This window comes from Pinus tabuliformis, chromosome 6, assembly GCF_031772625.1.
Source record: "Pinus tabuliformis cultivar Carrire ecotype Pingquan chromosome 6, CPIR1, whole genome shotgun sequence".
Taxonomy (NCBI): Eukaryota; Viridiplantae; Streptophyta; class Pinopsida; order Pinales; family Pinaceae; genus Pinus; species Pinus tabuliformis.
In genome coordinates, this window is record NC_142292.1 from 1,550,188,700 (window position 1) to 1,550,215,236 (window position 26,537).

Sequence of the window (26,537 nt, forward strand, 5' to 3'; positions counted from 1 at the left end):
TTCGACCTTCATATTGCAAGATTTATCAGGTTTGAGAGATTCTATCCCTGTTAATGGCCTTATCTTGAAGAAATTCTTTAATTGAGGAGGTAACCCCTTCTCCTTTTAATTTGATAGAGTTTTGTAGTTTGTAGGATTTTTAGAAAATAATGTTGTAAGGTATCTTCCATTGACCTTTGCTGTGTTTGAAAACTTGATCCACAGAAGTAGTATGATATTTGCTTTTAAAATAATAGAAGTCTTAACCAAAAGGGATAATTTCTAGGAAACTAGGTATCATTGTATTCTGAAACCACACTTCAAGTTTTGTGAACACCTCTCAAAGTTTAAAAGTATTATAAATCATTTTCTGTTTTTAAATTGGTCATAAAAGGTTATCAATATCAAGATAGAAGCTAATCCAACTTCAACATCTTCAACTCTTACCCTGTCATCCATCTACTCTTAAAAGAGAAAATTGTCCATCCCATTCACCAAAGTGTATGATTACTCAGAGTGTAATTCTAAAATTTTGATATAAAAAGATAAGAGGTCTTATTACAACCCTGCTTACCATGATCATAGGGAAATAGTTTAACCGACATTACCAATACTGCATACCATAACAGGGTAATGGCTTAAGAATTATAAGACAAGGGGTCTCATCACGAGCCAGCTTGTTCGGTTAGATTATTACCAGTGAATGGCATTTTCAATAGCTGGCTACCAAACCAGGACAATGGCTTTTATCTTATCAATAACAGAAAAAGAAAGAAATACAAAATATGAAAACATATTTTGAATTCATGCTGTTAGTCACACTCTTAAATTGGATGGGACAATGGACAATAACATGGTTAAAAGGTATCCCTGTCGAAACTATGAACGTTTGCTGGCAGCAGGGGCTCTACCTATGATAGACGAGTTCACTATAAAAGCTGATTTGGAAAGGTTTTCTGTTTTATCATTATAAACCAATAAAGGCCTATTTAAAACTTAGAATGTATCTATTGTCTTTAAAAAGAGAGGAAATTAACAAAATAGTTTCATTTTTACTGGAATGCATTTATACCTAGTTATATTAGAATTTTCCCCTTTGATTAGAACTCTATTTTGAAAAAGTTTAAGTATTTCTATACTTTTCAGAGATAACTGTTTCTTCCAGCGAATCGCCAATTGTTGTGCTCTACAACAACCCCCCATTTCTTATCATTCTATTCACAAAATTATCATATGAAATGGGTCCCTTTAGAGTTTGATTGGTATCAATATTATATTATTTAAAAAAGGTCCGAAAACCAAATGAAAACATTATAAAACCCTTTTTGAAAAATCCCATTTTAATCAAATAAATCAATCTTTATCATTGCGATAAAGCGATCGCAAGATCGCATATCGCAATGACATAAGGTACATAAGTAAGTGGCACATTGGTTTCCGCCGATGCGATATCGCTATCGGCTATCGGCAATACTATATGCACATTTTTAAAGCACCCCATGCCATTCACCCCGATGCGATGCGATATCGCTATCGGCGATCGGCGATATACTGTACATGTCTCATATAATGCCAATACTCCCGATGCGATGCGATATCGCTATCGGCGATCGGGGTTTTCAAAAGGTGTCAATATAAAAGGTTTAAGCTTTCCCCGATGGCCGATTGCGATAAAGCACAGATTTCAAAAAGCCGTTAAAATAAAGGGATATCACGATTAATTCATATTAAAGGCTTGATCCGTCCAACAATGATTCACCTGCGCTCAACCGCCAAAACATCTACAGCACGCTTAAATGAATCATTCGGCCGATTAATGATATAATGGGCATTTAAGGATTGGCAGGTTTTAAACGGCCATTTAATGTAATTGTAAGTCCTAAAATCCTCCCATGGATTGTATCTGCGCCCATTTTAAAAGCTAATCCCTTATCACGCATCAGTCAATATATCTCATCACATTGAAGTTTTCGTTGCCAATTCTCTGTATTACGTTTATTTTCGCCTCTGTGCAGAATTCATCCAAAGAAGAAAGCTCAAGCAAAATGGGGAAGAAATCCAAGAAGACCACAGGTGCTTCCGTTGCGCCAGCCACAGGACAAGCTGTCACTGATCCTTCAAGCAAAAAGAAAGGATTAATCTCGGATACTACATGTTCTGGTCTCGGCAGAACTACTTGGCAAAGTACCTACAACTTGATCGAAATCGAAGAACCTAAAGTGACAACAGTAGAAGCTACTGCAGATTCTACTCGGAAATCTGATGCCACTCTAAAGGACTTAGCTGACTCCTTCCTTCATCAGATAGCAGCTAGGGAACAAATTCTCCCATACACAGATGTAGTGCGGTGGGCAATTGAAGAAATCCCAATCCTGGATAGAACCTTCAGCACCAGAGACAGGAGAATTTTCGGGTCATTCAAAGCTGATGATCTAAGGCAAATGTATCATTTGCCTGAGCCAGAGAAGATATACAATAAGGCGTTCCTGGAAAAATTCTCAAACGAGAACGAAGTTGAATCCGAACCCATCCGGGATTGGAGACAAAATCTGGCAAAGCACAAACATGAGTCTTCTGGTAAGTACTCAGTTGATTCCCTGGCTTCTCCTTATTGCTACGCTGGAATAATGATGTGTAGATTGTGGGGATTGCATGACTCTTCTAATTTCACTATAGAAATGGTTCCTTTAATGGAAGCTGCATGCAACAATATAATAATGGATTGGGCCACTATTCTCTTAGATAAACTAGCCAAAGCTGTTCTTGAGTTTAGGAATAAGACTCGCATCTCTGAAAGGATAATCCCCCCATTCTATTACAGTGCCTATATTTTAGATACCTTGTGTTTCAATTCTGAATTTCCTGTGCTCGGCTGGAGGTGGACGCCACAAGACCCCACGGCTATCCACATTTACCACCAGAAATTATGGAAATCCTCCTACAAGCACCATCTATACCAAGTCTGTAACGGCTTTATGTTGCCCATTTATTATTCCATTTTTCATAAACCCATTCCCAAGATTTCCTACCAAACTGGGATTGATTTAACAGAAGTAGGGAGATGGTTTGGAGAGGAGAAATTCACTTATATAAGAGTTTTCGGTAGCCAAGCCAAACCTCACGTTCTCCCTTTATAAATACCAGATAAACTGTTGGCAAGGGAAATCTCTTACCAGATTATTGTTGAGAGTGTTACGCAGACTCTCAAGAAAAATAAGAAGCAGGGCTGGCGCTCTTTTCCTTTGAGATGCGGTGTCTATACTCTGCATGATCTCAAACACACAGAAAAGGAAGCTACGAATATTAAATCATTAACTCTGGCGACTCTCCCAAATAGGCAATTTGATCCAAACAAAGTTGCCTATAATGCACTAGAACAGGCCAAATTGTCAAAATTTGATCATAAAGAAGATATGTTTGACGACCTGTTCTCTTCAGCTGAGACAATAATGCAGGTTAAAGCATTGGCCAAAATGAAATATCATGATGAAGGGTTGACCGAATATAATAAACTTAGAGAACAGAGGTTGCAAACTCTGCCTCTAGATCTACTAGCGACAACCCCAGTGACATCGTCAAGAGAGCCTAATTGGAAACAGTCAAAGGAACCTCCAGTTATAACAAAAGAACAAGAGAAGCCACAGGAGGAAAATCAGAAGAAAGAAAAGGAGGAAAAGCAGAAGAGAGAGCAGGAAAAAGTGCGGGAGGAGACCCAAGCTGAAAAGGAAAAACAGACCACCATTGATGTCAATGTGGATACTCATATTGACCCTAAATTGCTCCAGGAATGGAAGCAATTTGATTCCATTATCAGTGGTTTGGAATGTTCAAAGGACACAGACACTTCAAAGGTAACGGACACACAGGAAATCACTTCACCACAGGTTCTAAGTGGAACCAGCGGCCCACCCATTTCTAAAGAGGTAGAGATAATACCAAAGGACCCCTCCGACCAAATCATTTTGCAGATAGAAGATATTCCTCCCCTGGATGTCTTCTACAGCCCAAGGCATAAAGCTGTGGTTAAACGACAAAGGAAAAGAAGAAGGACTGATCAACCTTCCCTTTTCCCAGAACAAACTGTCACGGGCAATGTGGTTTGGAAGGAGGAATTTGACCCCTCCGATGACCTGACAAAACTGTCACAGTATGCGGGAGCTTATTCGGTAGCGACAATAGATAAGGCATCGGAGGTAAGCCTTTTACTGAAAACAAAGGATCAGGAGATTTTCTCGTTACAGGCACAGTTAACTGAAACAAAGCAGAAAATGGAGCAGGCAGAGCAGCAATTGTTGACGCAACAACAATTAAACAGTCAACTAACTCAACAATTGCAGGCAGAAAAACAAAGGATTGACCAAAGCGCAATCCAGAAGCAGAAAGAATTATCAGAGGCATTGGCACAATTGAAGGCAGCAAATGAGCAAATGGTGAAAACAAAAGATGAGCAAATTGCTCATTTTTCATCATAGCTCGAGAAAACAAAGGGCGTTCCACAAGTGGCTGAATTTAGAGCAGAAGCATTACAAATAAATACTGCATTAATATCCCAAATTAAGCTTCTGTGTCAACAAATCGCCCAGGCAGAGCCACTATGTGAATTAACGGCATCCATAAGTAAGCAAGTAGACAAGGCCAGGACTGAATTGGATCAAGCTGAAGAAACAATAGTTGCATTTCTCGACTAGCAAGATTCTGATCAAGGACAAGCGGCGAATTTACCCAGGATCTTAGAATCACATAAATATATACTCTTCACAGAATGGCAGTCCCAGTTAATGAAAGCAGAGAGGGTGGTTTCAAGATGTAAATCAACTTCTAGCAATTTAGTTGAATTAGTCAATAACACTCTCTACTTATCAAACATGATTTCCCAATGCACACCAGGAAAGTTGACAACGATGAAAACATTGGAGAAATCATGTTATCCAGATCTAGAAGAAAAGGCGAGATTAATCGCTGGGATTAACAGTTTAACCTGGGACACCTATTGGTTCTTCCTGGTAAAGCCACACACACAGAGAGTCGCCCTCAAGTGCCTTATGGATGCAATCGGGTATATTATCCCCGATATTCAGGATGCCACCTATGCCGCCCAGCTCAGCTCGCGCCTCAACAAACCACCTGAAGTGGAGCCGATGCTTGCGATAAGTCAACTCAGATTTAAAGGCAAGCAGCCTACTTGATGAATCATGCCGCCGACTGCCAGATTGCTGAAGAAAATAGGATCAAAATTTATTGATACCAATTAAGTAGGATTTCTGTTTTATAGATATGTAGATTAATTAAGTATTTATAGACCCTTTCATTGTTTTGGAAAGGGTCGTAAAGTTTTGTACCTGACTTAAAGACTGAAGTTGCACTATTGTGCTTCAGCCATATTCTTTTATGAAACTGGACCAGTTATTCTAAATTTTACAAGGAAGCTTTTTATGCAATTGTGCACTATTGTCTTTGTTTGAAAGTGTTTCTGCGTTGAAGGAAGAATCACAAGTAGCGATTGATATTGGGAGTGTCAAGCAGCGCATATGGTATTTCTATCTATGTCTGAATTCATTCCATTCATATGAATTGTTATTTGATTATCTTTGCTATTATCGATTATATATGTGTGTTTTAACAGCAGTTCTGTATTCCTTCCACTATTGGATGTTTATGGTGTGCTTTTCTTTTAATCATGTATGTGTCGATGATATAAATGATAAGTGTAGTAATGTCGCTTTAATCGCTTTGCTTAACTATTTAAGCACAGTAATCATGAATGAAATAATGTCCATTTCTGTTAGATGGAGTCATCTATATGCCTGTCTATAGACACAGACCATCAAGCGCTACGCTTCAAAGCTCAATAAGTTCCCGGGATAAATAATAGTTCTTTTATTTTGCTGGTAGATTTAGCTATTTGCCTGTCATTAGATTAGTTAATCAATTATCCATTCATCCCGTTTGTTCATTGCTGGGAAACTGGTCCCATTATCCCCAGTCGGAGCCACCATTCCAAACAGAAAAGGAGCTGTACTAAGGTCCGGACCAGGTGGTTATCCCCCAATGTTGTTGCAACGATTTTTTAGGCATCAACACAACCACATGCAGAAAGTGCCATTCCTGAAGATGAATTTGAAGTTGAAGATTGCTCCAAATGGATGTTATGCTTCTTCATTGCTGCTTCCAAGGCTTCCATCTTCTTAAAGCATTTGGATTCTAAGTGGCCATCTCGATTACAAAAGTTGCAATGTCTATCAGTCTTCTTCCCTTTGTTTTTATTTGTCTTATCGTTTTGTTGAAATGATTTTTCATTTTGAGGCTGAAATTGCTTAGGACCCTTGTTTGGTTTAGGACCATTCCTTTTAGGATACAACCTCTTAAGATTCTTTGGATTTGGTTGCTCCTGGGTGGCTAATGCTTTCTTAGAAGAGTTTCCAAGATGAAGAAGACAAAGGTGTAAGAGTTTTTCTTGTTCTCTTATTAAAGAATCACAAAAGGAATCAAAGGAAGGGGACTTGTAGGTTTGCCCTTGAGAAATGAAGGCTTCTCTTGTAGAATGGAAGGTGGAAACAAACACAGAATAAGCTGGTCCCAACTTAGTAAGAATGGAGTAGATAAGGCTACTATCTTCTTTCTTAACCTTAACACCTTCCAAGAGAAGTCTAAGGGTCTTGAACTTGGACAAAAAATCTTCAATGCAAGAAAAATTATTGGGGTCCAATCTAAGCAATTCATTTTCAAGTTGATGGGCTTTAAGTTCCTTTTTAATTCCAAAGACTTTAGTAATCTGTTGCAGTGCTTCATCAGGAGTATCAAGTTCTGCAATATGGAATCTAAGATCTGGAGAAATAGACATCCCTATCAACCCACTTGCTTGGTCTTGCCTATTTTCCCATTTAGCTGCCTTGTCTTCATCTTTTGGTTTGGTCTCTTGGCCTGTGGCTATTCTGTAAAGACCTTTACTTCTAAGTAAATCCACAATGTAGGACCACCATTGGAAGTAGTTAGTGCTATCAACAATGACTTGGCATGGACTTTCCATTTATAATAGAAATTGAAGTTGTAATGCTGAAACTAAGTGTACCAATGGAAATATCTCAAAAAATTAGGCCGTTTCAAAAAAACGGTTCTGAAAACGGCTTCCGGATGAAGAAGTTATGGCTTTTTGAAAGACATTTGATGAAGTTGCCGACGAAGTGCGAGAATGTGCGGAAATGAAAAATCCGCCCCAAAAAATGGAGACCTGAACCCAAGACCTCTACTCTCATAAATTAGCTTTGCACCAAGTGAGCTATACAAAAATTTTGAGAGAGAGAGAGAGGGGGGGGGTTGATGCTTTGGGTTGCGTGCTTGCTTTGAGAAAGCTCTTTTTCCCTACAAAACAAAAAATACAAAACCCAACACGGACATACAAAAAAACAAACCTTGCGGCTCGAAGTTAGTTTTAGCTGGAAACTAGATATTTTCAAAAATGGACCTTGCGACTCAAAGTTAGCTTTAGCCGGAAACTAAATACTTTCCTTCCGAGATCACACTAAGGTGTAGCGGAAAAGAGCATACGCATGAGAAAAATCCTTCCTTTCTGTTTCTGATTTGCCCAGATCGCACAGAGTCACAGGGAAAAGAGCATACGCAGAAATGAAAAGTATAGATCCAGTAATAAAAAAAGCTAAATAAACCGAAAACCGAAATAAACAGAGAGAAAATAACTGTAAAATGCAAATAAACACTATATACCTCCAGATCTTAAAAATGACACAGCTAGGGCTACCGGAAACCTTTTCGCGTGAAACGAAAGGGGTTTCTCACTGGAACAGATGCTCCCAACACAACAGAGCAGTCCTCTCGGCTCGAAAGTAGTCAGAAATAGTATATCTGGGAAACAGTAGTCGGATGCAGTTCTACCAGCTTCAGATTTGGATCACCAATGGATGCGGCCCTCAAATAGCTCTGATACCATGTAGGAATTTACAGGGTAAGTTCCTCAGACAGAACACCAAAGGACACCACTCACAAACAGATCACAGATCAATACACCAGTATTTTGACGTGGTTAAAACCCTCAAAGAGGGAAACAGTCCACGGCCTGAGCCAACGCGGCCACTTCAGGCAATTTATTAATCTAAGAATGAAAATTTTCATATGCTTCTCTCATAGACGGATTACCCTACAAATGACCCTCCATGCGCTTTAAATACAAATCATGGACCAATCGGGTGTTAAGCCACGGATCAAGTGTCGGTAATACCGAGGAGAGAATGAAACGTCGGATCACTACATATCGTGACCATCGGATTGTAAGTTACAAAATGTACAAGGTAAAGAAACACACTTTACCTAACTCTATACCTAACTCCATACTAGACCAAGTTGTACTTAACTATTTCCTATGTGTCAGAATATCCTAACAGAGCCTCCACATAGTATGTAATCTGCAATTCATAAAATTATAGCATGTATCCAAAACCTTGTTAGTCATGAGCATAACTTAGCTTTAATGAGATTGATTTCTTTTCATGAATTGGAGGAAGTGATTATATCCATGCCTTGTAATAAATCACCTGGTACTAAAGGATATACTTCATATTTTGTTAAAGCTACTTCGATTTTTTTGGGAAAGGAAATCCATGAGGTGGTGGAGGAATCTTGGCAGCTTCAGAATATGTGAAGAGGTTTGATTGCTAATTTTTTTACCCTAATTCGTAAAGCGGGAAAATGAGAAGATTCTAATGGATTGAGACCCATTGCATTATGCAATGTAATTTACAAAGTGATTTCCACCGTTATTATCAATCATTTGAAGCCATTGTTGAAGGTGCTTATTTCTCCAAAAAAAATTGGCTTTATAGAGGGAAGGAAAATTTTCTGATGGAATTATTATAGTGCTAGAGATTATCCACTATCTCAAAAGTTTGGAAAAACCAAGCATGTTGATTAAGTTGGATTTGTCAAAGGCTTACGATAGAATCAACTAGGATTATTTATTATAGGTCATATATGTTTTTTGTTTTCCTTGGTAATTGATATATCGGGTTAGATCTATTATTTTGACACCCTTTTTCTTTATATTATTATTGGTTCCCACTCTACTAATTTTAACCCATCCTTTTGGTTCAGACAGGGCGATAAAATATCTCCATTTTTATTCATTCTCGCTACTGAAGGACTTGAGAATTTCTTTAACATTTTTTGTTCTAGATGGATTCTTCGAGGGTTATGTTTATATGGAGAAAACCTTCCTATGACACATAAATAATTTGTTGATGATGCCTATCTATTTGGTAAACCAACCTTAAAGAGACAAAATAGCTTCGTTCCCTGCTCTCAATTTTTATGGATGCCTCATGTATGCGTGCCAACAATGAAAATTCTAATATATTTTTTAACTGTAAAGAAAGGGTTCAATGGCATTTATTTGGGGTTCTAGATTTCCATAAAGTTTTTATTCCTTCTAAGTATCTTGGTGGACCATTAGTTTTAAATCCAAAGTGTGTTTTTTTTAATAATCTCCTTCAAAAGCTTCACAACAAGATTAACAATTGGAAATTTCGTCAGTTTAATTATGCAGGGAGAATCATCCTCATAAAATAAGTTCTTTAGGCCATTCCAATTTATTATATGTCAGTTATACCTATTCCTAAATTGGTTTGGAAGACTTTAATTTCAAAATCGAGATATTTCCTTTGGTGGAGTGTGAAGAAGGCGAAACAATAGCCCTTGCTAATGTGGGAGACTCTGATTCTACCATAGTTGGTTGGCGGATTAGGTTTGCGGGACACCAAAATACTAAAAACAAGCTTAGGGGCTAAGATATGGTTGAGGTGGTTGATAGTGGGTCAGAGTTATGGAAGTAGATATGGTTGAAAAAGTACGCTACTCTTTCGTCGCAGGAGGAGCATTTAAGATATGAGTTGGATGCTGATGGATCAAGCATATGGAGATATGCAGAGGAAAATCATCATATGGTGAATAATTATGATTTTTTGGAGATAAAAAATGAATATTCATCCTTGTTGTCGACGGAATATTGGAAACAGTTACCACGAATTACTCATGGATAATACTTTTACTTGTTGAATTTTATTACAACTACTTTAGGAGTGGTGTGGGTTACAACCTATTAGCAATAGGAACTATATGACAAACTTTGGAGGAGATGGAAAGTTACAGAAGACTACTCTATTCTTCTTTGGATTTTCCAAGGGATAAATCTCAACAAGAATGAGTGGAAAGGAAAATTTGACTCTCTTAAGGCAAATATATATTCTGTTGGGTTCATACTCCTACAAGAATGTTTACTTTAAAGAAGCCTATTCCATTTTAGTAGGTCATTATAATTTAGAGAAGAATAGTATTTGGAGTAAGGTATGGTTGGGATTTCACTAGCCAAAATTATTTAGCTTCTTATGGTTGATTACAACGCATAGGCTACTAACTTGAGAATAGATTAGAAAAAGAGTGTTAAAGGATATCCTTTTTTCCTATTTACTCAAATACAAAAGAAACTATGGATAATTTACTTAATTCATGTACATTTGCAGAGGAAGTGTGGGTTATCCTTCTCTTCATTTTTGGTATTCACAATCAGCATCTAGATAATTTAGTAGAATCATTGGCTTAATGGAATTGGTTTGTGTTCTAATACTATATAGTTATTAAATCTTGGATATTGGCTATAGGTTTTGTTCTATGGAATCTGTGGAAGGAAAGGAATGAAAAAAAGGAAATATGTTAAGTTTAGGTATGTTATATGCTAGAGAAATTTATTTAATTTTTTTTCCATATTAGCAATCACATCAACATAAAGTAAACTACAGATAGAACATGAATATAAATCGCAAAAGACAAGCTAAGATAAGAGGACACAAGATGTGGCGGTAGCCAGGGACAAAACCCACAATGTGTGGGGAAACCCTTGATCAATTCTTCTTTTATGTTCTTCAAAGTTCATAAAAGAAAGAGAGAGAGAGAGAGAGAGAGAGATAATAATTTTACAATAGATGTCAACACTTTGACTTAAATATATCTAGCATAGATCATTTCATATAACGATGCGATCAATTGAAGACATTCTGCTTCAACTTATTCTTCAAGGTGATGGCTTCACCTATCATAGTGCTGCATCTGGTCCACTTGCTACACCAATGCATGTTGCACTAATCATGATTATCATCATGCTACCCATGTCCATGATCTTATCCATCATCATGCTTCATGCTTCCCATGCTGCCCATGATCTCATCACTATGCTACCCATACATCATGTTGTACTCCAAGTCACTGCTGCATGTCACCGAGATCCATATACTAGATCTCTAATCCTCTTTTCCATTGCTGCTGAGATCCTCCTCATTTCAACACTAAGATAGTCATTACATTATGTCAATGAGCTCTTCATTGAATTCGTCATTATGTGGACTGTTGCAATATACCTTTGTCATCATTGTATATTTGATGAGACAGTGATTCTCATTACTGCTTTATTATGTAACCTTTATGCTGTTGAGACTACATCATTCCTTTATCATTTGTACCAAACAATATGATAAATCCTGTAGAGCGGATCTGCTCCAATACTCACACGAAGGAATGTGAGATAACTCCTTCAGATCATAGGTATGCTGAGACTCTTCTTCACTGTGATGACATTTTTCATTGCTCCTGGCATCGAGGTTGTGACTGCACCGAAACCCTAGGTGCAGTCAAACCCTACTGCGGCTCCTCTCTATGAGACTATAGCTTGCAACGTATTCCATATCTACGTATGACCTGCGTTTGCTGCGTATGACAGCGTATACAAGTATATAGAATTGCTGCATATATATGTTTCCACGTATAACCACGCTGTCAGATCCACTGCGTGCCTTGACCACGCTGCCAGATCCACTGCGTGCCTGTGTATGTCTTTTGTATATCATGACTGCATATATATGTTTCCATGTATAACCACGCTACCAGATTCACTGCGTGCCTTGTGTAACCACGCTACCAGATCCACTGCATGCCTGGGTATGTCTTTTGGATAGCGTATATATGTTTCCACGTATCCGTATAAGTGGTGTGTGTAACCGTCACCATTACTTGTGTATATATATGTTTCCAGGAGCAGCTTATATATCTCTGCATGAACAGCGTATGACCAGCGTGTAAACAAGTCTTTATATATGCGTTGAATATCATCTATGATTTGCGTAGAGGTATCATCAATGACCAGCATATCTTGAACAACGTATAGGGTTGACCATGAACAGCGTATGAGAAGACTTGTGAACAGCGTACAAGAAGTCTTCAAGAACAACGTGTAAGATAGCTTCAATTACTGCGTTGAGATGCCTTTATGACTGCGGCTAGGTCTCCATAATTGCGTATAAGGTCTTCCATTCCAGCGTATGAGATATCTCCATTTGACAACATATAGGTGTCTCTGTTTGCTGCATAGATCGACCTGTGGCTAGGGCATCACCATAAGGCCAACATATTACTCTTGTTGTCTCACTCCTTCTCCAAAAACCCAAGACGTGGAGAGGAGGAGATCACTCCAGAATGTGTGTTCAAATGACATCAAATCCTCATATATTTATACCAAAAACATATAGGTTGAATAGACATGATGTTTGGGCTTCTAGAGCCTACATAAGAGCTGGTCAGCTTGATAATAATTACATAATCAAAATAGATTCATATCTCCATAAATGCTTATTGGAATCGGATGATCTTTGGATCAATCCTACACCTCTTGATCAGAGGGATCCAATAAAAATATCAACTTCCATAAATAAGCTAACCCACATGGAGTTTGGCCCTAGTTGCCAATTTAAAAAAATAGGAGTAATAAGAGATAGGTTATAGTGATAAATGGAATGATTATACAAAACATTCATGAGACCCTTCTTTTTGTCTCTTGGTCGTCAAATGACTGGAAGTTAGCTAATCATGAGGCAGTAATCTTGACAAAAATAAATTTGAATTCGAACATGAGAATAAGACTCCTTAGGAAATGACTCTTTCAATGAATTTTTTTTCTCCCATCCTCCTTCTGGTTTTATTATATTGAATTTTGATTGAGCTTTTAAGTGTAACCTGAGAATTGTTGGCTTTGGCAAACTCTTTCATGGTTAGAATGCATCTACATTGAGAATGTTTGCACAGAGTTGTGGTTCAACTAGTAATAATTTTTTAGAGTTTTTGGAAATGGAAAAAGCTATTATGATAGTGATTCGTGAGGGTTTTCATTCATTAAAAATTGATGGGGATTCCTAAATTTCCATTCATTGTATTCATCAACTTATAAATGGAAGACCTCTAGGGAAAATAGTAAGGAGTCAGTGATTGGAAGGTGTTATTAGGCGTATTAGTGCTTTACTTTGTAAGATGGAATATGTAAGAATCATGCATTCCAAGAGATCAGGAAATAGGGTCGCAGATTTCCTGGGGAATATGGGTTGTAGATCTAGAGAGTTGATCTTGGATGATGACTAGCCTCTTTCTGCTCCAGTTGATGATATTCAATAGCTCCAAGATTTGTTAGAGAATGATAGGTTGGTCCCTAATGGGGATTATAACCAGGGGGGATTAGGTCATCTTTGGAAGTTGTGCCTTATTCAGAGGTGTCCTTATTTGGCTATGGCGTGGTAGAGAACAAATAAGGAGAGCTAGATTTTGAGCAAATGGTCTTGTTGTTATAAATGCATGTTTAAGGTTGTGGGGTGGCGAAGGTATGTGGAACGTGGGAGTGGAGGTGAGGATTTATCCTCGACCTCCTTCACTTGGTTTAATTTGGGGTTCATACACTTGGTTTCTTTCTTTCATGTCACAGATATTTGGCATGCATCTGAGCTTGTGTCCCCTTTCAACTCCGTTCTTTCTAGGTAGTGTGATAGTGAGTGTGTATGTATTTCATCTCCTTTTGCAACTATTGATTGTGTCTGTTGATAACGCATTTATATTCTAGTGTGTCTTTTAACTTTTGAGTATTATTTCTCTGTCTATAGAAGTGTGGCTTATTCAAAGTGTTTTGTTTGGGTGTATCTAGATTATGTTTCCGACATACTTTGAGTTTGTGTACTGGGGCTTCGCTCAGTTAATTCAAGCATAATTCTACTTAATTATTCTGGGTTTCACCTTGTTGGTGATGTTATTTGTTTTGGGCATTGGAATTTCTCTAGTTGTTAGTTTGAGTAACTGGAGATTTCATGGTTTGGTATGGCTTTTGGAAATTTGGTGTATTATGTCTCCGTGTTATGGTGAATTTAGTAATCTACTTGAATTCGGTCATCTACTATCGAAATTGGGGGATGATTTGTCAATATTTAGGTCAGGGGTTCAAGGGTTGGTGTTCCATCCATTTTTTTGTTTCTCAAATTGAGGTTCTCTTAGTGGTTGTCTCCATTGCTCCTTTGCCACTTCTATCATGCATTCTCTCTAGATAATTATGAGCAGGAGGGGTGGTGTAGGCAATGTCAAGTTCAAAGTAATTTTTCCTTTTGCCTATGATTTAGTTGCAACTTTCTTTGATGTTCAGAGTTTGAAAATTTTTGTGGTGTTGAATTTGTTATTGAGGACTTGGAAATAGTTCAACAATAGTCATTTAGTGTCAACGTTTCAAGTCTAAATCAAGACTCATTATCAAGACCAAAGCCGAGAATAAGAAGAAATAAATAAATATGAGAGAGCATAAATAAATGATTGACAATATGAAGAAATGTTACTAGTGGATGAAGATAGAAAACGACCATAAAATATAACATGGAAACTAAATAATAATGAAACTTTTTATTATGTTATTAAATATTAAAATGATAATGTTACATCAAAATATTAACATAACATTAATAATATTAATATACCATTAATAATATAATATTAATTAATATTAATAATAGTAATGTTTAATTATATTATTAATTGTAATAATATTATCGTTAAAAGTTATATAACCTTTTAAATATTATTTATGTTCATTTATGTGATTAATGTTAAATAAAAATGATTAATGTTATAATAATAATATTAATGTAACATTAATAATATTAATATAGCATTAATAATATTACTTTTAACCATTAATAATATTCATATTATTAATATTATTAAATTTATTAATATTATTAATGCATGATTTTATAGAGAAATAATTATAAGTTGTTGGTAATTATTGGTATTAATTTAAAAGTAAAGAAAGAAAAAAACCATGGTTTTCCAAAGAGTCTAACACAACATTATAAAAAATGAAAAATGAAAAGTTACAGCAACCAAATCCTAAGAAATGGATAAATGCTTTAAATGGTCAATCTGTGCCTAATGAAAATCAAATAATCATAACACTGAAAGATATTAAACCTACATAACAACTCCTTTCCGGATCTGGGTTCTTGAAGACTCCAAATTTGACAACCCTCCGTAAAGTCGTAAACTCTCATGTCTATGTTGTAGAATATTCAAAGCCTATCAATAATTCGTCATTGAAAAGCTTGAGATAGTTCCTTAAGATTTCTATTGTAGTTGAATCCAATCACAATAGGTGGGTCAATCTATAATGCAAGTGAAACATTCAATGAGCTATAATACCGTTTGCAACTTTGCAGTATATGCAGATTTTTTAAAATGAAAAATTATAATTCTAAATATTTTATTGTGCGGGGGGTTTATGTAATTTCAAATTAAGATTCTAAGTTTTAATAAGTTATTTGTGTGTTATGGCTATTTTCTTTCCTTCTTTATGATAAATATGTGATTTTTTTTTTAAGATAATTATGTTATTCGAAAGTATTTTTTTAATAAATCTATATTGATGAAGGATTAATTCTATTATTAGAACATTAATCTTCAAAGGAAAACTTTAAAGATAACATTGGTTGAAGAGAAGCAAGATTCGAAAATGCAAATTTTCTAAATGAGAAACTATGATTCTAAATATTTTATTATAGGTGTTTTATGTAATTTCAAATCAAGATTGAAGTTTTAATAAGTTATTTGTGTGTTATGGTCATTTTCTTTTTCTCTTTATGATAAATACGTGAATTTTTTAAACATAACTATGTTATTGAAAAGTAATTTTTTAATAAATCTATATTGATGAAAGTTTAATTTTATTATGAAAACATTAATTTTTAAGGGAAAAACTTTAAACATTGTTGAAGAAAAGTTCACATAACCGTGTTATTGAAAAATAATTTTTTAATAATTCCATATTATGAAAAGTTAATTTCATTATCAAAACCTTAATCTTCAAAGGAAAAATAGACCCTTAATATAAAAAAGAAAATTGCATGACACGTAAAAAGAAATTAGAATTCCAACCCTACCTCATAAATTGAAGTTATGAACTTAGGTCGTGAAAGTTACTCACATTTTGCATTGCAAAATATGCCTCTACATAATTAAAAAAATAAAAACAAAAGAAAATAAATATTCAGTAGTAAATGAAGGAACTACAAAGATCATGTAGAATAGCATATATATAATATGCATTTTTTATATGCTGTAATGATTCTTATTGAGACTGACCAAGGTACTAAACAAACAATCAAAAAAGTTATACTAATATACTACCAGCTTTCTAGGTATAATATTTAAATAAAATGGAAGTATAATAATATATATGTGACAAAAATGTTTATTTGAAAAAAAACAAATCAGAAACAGACTATTGTAATAACTTTTATTAATAATTTTTTTTTCTAATATATATATAAACTTGATTTAATGTTGGTGTTCACTTATGACCGAAACTTGACTTAAAAAATAAGATTATACTCCCGCATCTTCTTCTTTCTTTTCGTTCACAACTCGACATTTTTTTTCATACCCATCACGGTAAATAAGTTTAGAAATAGTCCATGGATTCGTTAGTTTACAGTTTTATTTTAATATCAATTGAACCATCTAACATTGTGGAAGAGAAGAAACCACAAACCATATTAAAAACTTCAACTACGAGGAAGTAAAGCCGGTAAAAGTCGGATGTGTATGCTTCCTTTACGAAAGACTTTTCTTACCGATCATCACGTTCACTTTGCAGATTTGGTTGAGTTGCGTTACTATTTACGTATTAAGATGTTTTGTAACAACATAGGTTATTGTGGAAAAAAAACAAATGAAGTTGAACATTCCATAAGAAAATATTGCGTATTAAGATGTTGCCTTGTAACAACTTAGAGTCTTGTGGAAAGAACGGATGAAGTTGAACATTCAAGTGGAAAATATTAACCATATAAAAGTAAATTAAAATATATAATATTATAGAAAAATAAATCAATGACTAAATAAAAAATTAAATGTATGATATTTTGTTTTTTACATGTTTTTATGTAATAAGTTAAATGAGTTATATTTGGTATATATTATTAATAATTTAGGGTCTTGGCTTATGGTATCAATTTGTTATATTGTAACAAAGGTGAGTTATAAGTTAAACATTATCGCATCAATTTGTTATTTCTAGTAATAAATTATTTTTACAATAAAATCAGGAAAGATAACAAAAAACATAACCTAAAATTAAATATAGTTTATAAACCACTCACTTTAGGTGAAGTAAGTATATTATACTTTAATAATCATATTAATGGGTTACAAAATTAAAAATTATATATTAAAATTTTTGTTTAAAAGTTAAAATAGTTTATAAAAAATATTTTAATTTAGCCCATAATTATATTTATTAATTCAATAAAAAATATTTACTTTCTATATATTAGATTAATTTTAAAATTAATATATATAAAAATATAATATTTTTAAAATTTTTAATTAATATAAAAAATTAATTTAAAAATTATCACAATACTAAACCAATTTAATTTGTGATAACTATAAAAATATTACTTTACTATTAAATATTTCTTTTGGGATAGTGGAGAGATAAGGAATATCTACCTGTGATTACGATACATTATCCTATCCACAAACAAGTAGCGTGAATAATACCTTACATGACTGGTTCTTAGTCGATATATATATATCTATATATATATATATATATATATATATGCTATAATAATTATGTTTATATATATTTATAATAATGGTTTTTAGTCTATATATACGCTTAGTATAGTAATTATTATTAACACTATTTAAAATCTCTATTAAAAAACAACGATATTATATATGTTTTTTTCCTTTTATTTTATATTTATTAAAAAAATAAAAAACATGTCATTTTTGTTAAAAAAATATATTTTTAGAACACAAATAAACAATAAAATTGAATTAATCTTAATTAATTAAATAAACCATCTAAATATTCACAACATCTAAAAACTCTCAAACATCATATATCAGAAAACAAATAACCATTTAATTGCCTTATATCTAGTCAAACCCTACTTCACGCATGAGATCATACATTTGTGCTTGGCTTTTAACAAAAGGCAGTAGGAGAAAACAACCCCAACGTGCAGAAGCCAATGGTTCGAACATAACTTGGAAAAAACGTGACATGGCTTCGTGCTTTTCTCACCCATTCTAAATGATCTCTTCGAGCTTTGAACATGAGAAAGAAACACTTTCCCAGATTAGAAAAAGCACGAAAAGAAAATTTTGAGCATTCTCGAGTAAGGGAAAAGCTTGAGAAACAAAGGGTGCCATTCTTTTTCAAGGGTTACACAAAACAAAACAAAACAAAAAAAAAAAAAAGCTTAATTTGAAAGATATTTGACTAGGGATAAAAGCAAGAAAAGAAAATTGGAACTGTTATGCAAAAGTATCTTGTTAAGTGTGAAGCCAAATTCACGGAGGATTCTAGATCAGATCTTTCTCGATCTCCAGGATTCTAATCTTTCTACACCGCCATTAGTTTCTAGAATCACATGCAAGATTCTAGATCCTCCTACACCGCTAGTGGTTTCTAGGTCATTCCCGATCTCCGTCCGAATCACATACAGGATTCTAGATCCTTCTTATGCCTCTATAAATTTGTAATTTCTCTGGCCAAGGAAAGCAAGCCAAGGCCCAAGCCTGTCATGTAATGCAAAGTGATTTATGTTCTCGAGTGATTGTTTTATCTATTCCGCTGTTTCTAATTAAGTAATCTTGTGTTGTTTATTCTGTCTCTAAATATAAATCTACTGTATGTTATGTATGCTCTGGTCTAACACATCTATCCATTGAAGGAAAGAGGGTAAAGTACAGAAATCGCCCTCGGTAGATCTTGATTGGAGACGATGAATGTGGCATCGACATCTACTCTCAAACATTAGCAGGCCATTTTTTAATTTCTTTTAGCTGTAGATGTCAAACTTTGTAATAACATGCCAGAGGGTTATGGATGCCAATGAAGGTGATATGGATAGGAGATAGAGCCAATATTCCGATTTAAGAAAAATGGGATTGTTAATTTGAGTCTGTAGCAAGCACGTGGTGTAATCTACACACCATGGTAATCCCAATTCTGGTCCAAATTTGTTTCGATGATTTGACATTCACCGAGAACATTACAAAACATTACAAAGTTATCTAATGTTGACTAGTTTGTTTTCAAACTTACATTATGAATTTCATTGTGTGCACGTGGATGTATACCTAAAAGAAATCTGAGGTATGAATCAAATACTTATCTATCACTTGCCATCCTTTAATTTTAATAATTCTTGCTATCCTTGAAGTATAATAATTGAGTCATGGTGGAAATGGCATTACCAAATGATGTAATTTGTTTAAGCTTTGTGTGCTGTACCATTTTGGAAAATATCTCATTGATTCAAAACGCATGAACAAGGAACCTGAAGTAATATTTCAAACCTAATTGTGGTGGTTGGTATGCTTAAACCGACTAATCAAATGATCTGCTTATTGGGTCCTATGTAATGGAAGTGGATTTGGTCTTCATTTGTTATTCAAGATTGTTTCAATCAACCCTTATAGGACTCACTTTAATTCACATGTTTGAATAAATCAAAATTGTTGCACTCAACCCTTATAAAACTTACACGACTCACTTCAATTCACATGTTTAAATGACTCACTTCAATTCACATGTTTAAATAAATAAAGATTGTTGCACTCAACCCTTATAAAACTTACAAGACTCACTTTAATTCACATGTTTGAATAAATCAAAATTGTTGCACTCAACCCTTATAAAACTTACACGACTCACTTCAATTCACATGTTTAAATGACTCACTTCAATTCACATGTTTAAATAAATAAAGATTGTTGCACTCAACCCTTATAAAACTTGCAAGACTCACTTTAATTCACATGTTTGAATAAATCAAAATTGTTGCACTCAACCCTAATAAAACTTACACGACTCACTTCAATTCACATGTTTAAATAAATCAAGATTGTTGCACTCAACCCTTATAAAACTTACAGGACACACTTCAATTCACATGTTTGAATAATTCAATATTTTTGCAATCAACCCTTATAAAGCTTAGAGGATTCACTTCAATTCACATGTTTGAATAACTGTGTCATGTCTTCATCAAGTAAGTAGTAAGCTCGCTTTAATTTACATGTGGGGCCAGATTACTTAGGTGAGGGTAATTGGTAGCTTGTCTTTTGTTTCTTTGGATTCTTTTGTTTTGTTCACCATATTACAACCAAGAGGTGCTTCATATTATAGATGGTTTACCTTGTATACATCGTATAGAAAATAATAAAAAGAGGATGTATATCAAGACAAACGATATCTACGTAGTTTCTTTTAAAATAAGGCACACAAATGATACATAGGTCATATATGAATTCTCTGAAATTTTGTGAGTAACTTTTTTCTTGATTCCCTTTACAGGGTACGCTGGAACCAAGCTTCATAACGAATTTTTAATCAATGGAAAGTGAACGCATTGCAAATAATACAAAACCGAATATAGCCCCCTCTTATGGTTTCTTCCTGAGAACAATGAATCCAGGGTGACGTGTACCAGTGGTTTCTCATTACTCATATATTTTATGGATTTGTTATTTCCTTCTTCTCTATTCAATATGTTAATTAATCTTTCGGGATTGTTATTGTATATTGTATAATATGTAATTAATTTACATTCTATTTTTATGGTTAATAAGTTATTGAGACATAACTGTCTCGTACCTAGACTTCACATGTATAAATAATTAATTTTATCATTAATACGACGCTCTTTTCTTGTGATCTTTCATTGTGTTCTTTTATTGTGGAGTTTATTTGGGCTTGTACAGTGGTATCAAAGCCCTGGTTGAGTTGTTCTTAAACTCCATGTATTTGAAGTCTATGGTAAAGGAGACGCAGAGCGTGAAGACTGTGAAGATAGAGTGCAACAGAAGGTTAATCCAGTGGAACAATGCAGTGGGAGACCCAAACTATTTACTCTTTGTAAGTTTCATATCTTTTAGTCATAATGAAATATGATTGGACAAATTGAGTGGCATAATCTTTTCTAGTAATTAAATTTACTATAGTAAACAAGAGTTTAATCATAGTATTTGCATTTACCACAGTAAACATGAGTTTAATGACAATGAAATCTATGAAGGATAATAAGATACATTTACTACAAATGGGAGATGTCTGAAGGATACAAAGTTTAAATAATACAAGTTTTTTATGGAAAGGTTTATGAAGAATACAATTTTTTTTTACTGAAAATGATAAAAAGTTTGAATGATACAAGTTTTTTACAGAAATATTTATGAAGAATACAAAAAAATTCACTGAAATTTTATACTGAAGTATTTGTGAAGGATACTTAAAATGAAGTATAAGTATTTGTGAAGGATACTTAAAATGAAGTATAACTATTCTGGTGACTTGAATAAAACTTTAAATTGAAGAGTGGTCAATTTTCTAGCAAGGATATATATTTTTGGTGGCTGAAATTTTATTTGAAGAATGGTCAAATACATATTTTTTTAAGAGGCCATTGGTAAAATAAAATTTATTTTTGAAGGCTAACAAGATTTGAACCTAGCTCTTTGCTAGGCTATTTTTGAAACTTACCATTAAACCACAAAGCCAACTTTGTTAAAACAAGAGGAGAAACAAATTTATATATTTTCAAAAGTATTGCATATATTTTGAATTTGAAAAGATTTGAAGAATATTTGACTACATAAAAATTATTACTTTAATAGTTTCCATAGTTGGAGTTGTTCTTAATGGAAAGGAAAATTATCAAGAGTGGTTTAGAAATATTAAAAGTGCCCCTGTTTTTAACGATTTGTGGGAAGTTTTTCAAGGCAAGAAGGATAGTGATGGAAAAGAAATTGCACCAGAGCCACCTCATAATGAGAAGCAGCATGCAATTTGGGAGACAAAATACAACAAGGCATATGCATTAATAACTCCATCGGTGATAGAAGAGGTAAGTAGATATATCATTTCTTGTGTTACAGTTACATTCAAAGCACTAAAGAAGTTGAAAGAATTGTATGATTCACACTCATAACTCGAAATTATTAAGTTATTGTTAAAGTTGTTTAATTTGGAGATGACGGATAATGATCCTTTGAACAGTGCCTCTGAAATAAAATACATTTTTCATTATATAGAAACCACTCGAATTAAAGTAGATTTACAACTTACAGGTTTTATAAAATTCCTTTGCCCTCTCTATTCAAACTATTTGGAATCTCTCCAAGCTAATGGGCAGCTAAAAGACATTACATTTGATAAACTAGTAAGCAAAATAGATGAGAGAGAAAAAGCCTTTGGAAAGAAAGAGGCTCCAGCTAACTCTACTATAGAAACTTTGTGCCTTGCACAAAAGGATCAGAAGTCTCATGCTGAAACTTCTAGAGGTGATAAAAGTAGCAGAGGTTGTGGTAGGAGAAATTATAGAGCAGGGGGAGAAAAATAATCAGGGAGATTGACAACGAAATGATAGACAACAAAGGAATTTTGATGATAGATCAACTGTCAAATGTTTTAGATGTGGTAAAATTGGTTATACTTCTAGTAACTGTAAAATCCCTTGGGAGAAATTCTATTAGAGGGGAGAATAATTAAATGAAAAGAAAGATCAACCACCACCAAACAAGGGAAAATCATCAGAGTCTACACATTACATTGTTGTTCACTGTAATTTTAATTTGAATGATGTTTTCAACACTACATTTTCTTCATGGCGAGATAATTTTGGATTTAGGAGCTACTTGTCACATGACATTTAGGTGATATTTTTTTGAAATTTTCAGTGACGATATTGGTGGTGTTATTTAGTTTGCTGACAAGTCTCAAATTAAACCATCTAGAATTGGGTCTATTTGTTTGAAGATACCAAATTTTGCAATTATGTTCTACAAGATGTACTTTATATTCCATAGTTTCAGTGAAATTTGATGTCTCTTACCCATATTCGGCACCAGGGGCATTATATTCATATATTTGATGGCATCATCGAGATAAGGAGAGAATCTGGTCATGTAGTTATTATGAATGGTGTGGAAGAAGGTACACTTTTAAAATTAAATGGTACTTCATCTACTAATTCTCATGAAATTTATGTTTTTTTGGCACAACAAAGTGATATCTTGTCTCCCAGCTTGTTGTGGCATGCTCGATTTGGTCACATCAATTATGGCAGCATCAAAATTATGAAAAAGCAAGGTATTAAAGGTCTTCCGATAGTTCCAAGAAATATTACACCTTATGATGCTTGTATTATAGGAAAGCATTGTAAACAACCTTTTCATATTTATTCTTTCAGATCTTCACAAAAATTAGATCTCATACATTTAGATTTATGTGGACCTATGCATGTTGCAACTGCAAATGGAAATAAATATGTGCTGACGTTTATTGATGATTACTGGAGAACGTGTTAGGTGTATTTGTTGAAGAATAAGTCACAAGTGTTTGATGTTTTTAAAAATTTTCATTTGATGATTAAAAATGAAACTCAACAAAATATAGGCATTCTCAAAACAGATAATGGTGGCGAGTACACTTCTCATGCTTTTGAACAATACTTGAAGGACAATGGAATCAAACATCAAGACTACCATACCTTATAATCCACAACAAAATGGCGTTGCAAAACGTATGAATAGAAATTTTCTTAATATGGTTAGATCTATGATGTTCTTTAAGAATGTTAAGTCGATGTTTTGGGGAGAAGCAATGCTTTGTGCAACTTATATTCACAATCGTTGTCCTTCTTATGTCATCAATCATAAATCTCCTTATGAAGTATGGTATAATTTTCTTTCTGTTGTTCAACTTTTTAGACTCTTTGGTTCTCTATGTTATGCATTAATTCCTAAACATCAGTTAAAAAGTTGGGTGCTAGGAGTCACAAATGTATTTTCTTGGGATATTCTGCTACTTCCAGAGCTTATATATTGTATGATGAGGAGAATAATAAGTTCATTCTTTCTAGAGATGATATTTTCCTTAATTCAGATAAAAGTAATTCCACTGTTGATAAACAACTGCCTCATTTGGAGAAATTTGGATCTAAGAAGTTCTATTTTGAATCTGATAATGTTGTTCCACACACTAAAGGGGGGTTCCCATTCTGGATCAATCTATGGTTCTTCCATCTTTGACTCATGAGAATGTTATTGCTGAAGAAAATTTGGATGATAGTAATGTTTCTACAGGACCAGAAATTGCTCTTGAAGAGCCTATTCTTGAGCCTGTTTTTCAAGATGAGCAACCATCACAACCACTTCAGCAACCTTTACAAAGATCTACACGTGCTCAAAAAGTTCCAAGAAAGTATGACAATTTTGAAACAAGAATGTCTTCTAAAGGTGATTCAGGTAGTGTTTCTCATGAATGTGACTTCAATCATTATACAATTAGAGAACCTAATTGTTTTGAAGAAGATGCTAATTGTGATGAATGGAAGGATGCAATGAAAAAGGAATATGATGCACTTATTAAGAATAAAACTTCAAGGTTAGTGGATTCTCCTGCAGGTGTCAAACACATTGGTTGCAAGTGGGTGTATAAGATCAAATAAAAAGTATATGGTTCGCTTGATAAATACAAGGCAAGACTTGTAGCAAAAGGCTACGCTCAGAAGGAAGGTGTTGACTACATAGAGACATTTGCTCCTACAGCCAAATGGGGCACAATTAGAACTTTGTTTTCTCTTGCAGCTCAAAATAGCTAGAAGATACACCATATGGATCTTAAAACAACTTTTTTGAATGGCGATTTGAAGGAGGATGTTTATATGTTTCAGCCTAAAGGTTTTGTTGTTAAAGGAAAATAGCAAAAGGTATGCAAATTGGTTAAGGCTTTGTATGGACTGAAACAAGCATCTCATGCATGGTATGAAAATTTAACTAAACACCTTCTCAAGTTGAATTATAAGTTTTTTGATCTGGATGATGCAACTCATTTTGTTAAGAAAATTGGAAAGTTAGTTGTATATTTGGTTGTGTATGTAGATGATTTGATGATCACTGGAAAAAATGATGACTATATAGTGTCTATTAAAAGAGAATTATTGAAAGTTTTTGACATGAAATATTTGGGTTTATTACATTATTATTTAGGGATTGAAGTTGATCTGGAACTCAAATATATTTTCATTTCTCATAAAAAGTATATTGGACATCTATTGGACAGACTTGGGATGTAGGATTGTAATCCTGTTGCTACTCCTATGGAGTAGAATTTGAAGCTTACTTCCACTTAAGGAAGTATGTTTGAAGATCCAACAAATTACAAGAAACTTGTTGGAAGTTTAAATTTTCTAACTACTACTCGACGTGACATATCTTTTCTTGTAGGGATACTTTCCAGGTTCATGCATAAGCCATGTGAAGTTCATTGGAATGCAGCAAAGTGAGTGCTCAAGTATTTGAAAGGCACTCGAACATATGGCATCAAATATTCCAAAGTTGTAGATGTCCATCTCACCGGTTATTCAAATTCTCATTTTGATGGAGACAAGGAGAATGGAGTCTCTACTTCTGGTTATTTGATGAGTCTTGGATCAACATACATCAGTTGGAGATCACGCAATAAATCTTCTCCTGCTAATTTTACCACCGAAAATGAATATGTTGCAGGAGCTCAAGCTACAAAAGAAATCATTTCGCTTCGCAAAATACTTGAAGACTTGCAGCAGAAACAAAAGGCTTCAATTCCACTACTCATCAACAACTCTTTTTCATTTCAGTTGGCCAAGAATCCCAAGTTTCATGATCGAAGCAAGCATATTAACACCTAATATCACTTGATTTGACATTATGTAGAGGCCAAAGTTATTCATTTGACACATTGTCCTACTTTAGAGAAGATCACAGACATATTTATAAAGCCACTAGGACATGAAAAGTTTGAAAAATCCAGAATGTTACTCAACATGTCAGATGTCCCTTTGGATTAAGAGGGGAATGTTAAATAATCCTTCAGGATTTTTATTGTATATTGTATAATATGTAATTAGTTTTACATTCAGTTTTTACAGTTAATAAGTTACCGAGACACAACTGTCTTGTACCCAGATTTTACATGTATAAATAAGTAATTTTATCATTAATATGACGCTCTTTCCTTGTGCTCTTTCATTGTTTTATTTCATTGTGGAGTTTATTTGGACTTGTACACAATAGCCATTATTGTTACCGTCCATGTACACCCATAAATGATGATCGACCATCGCTAACCATGGTTATCCATGGTT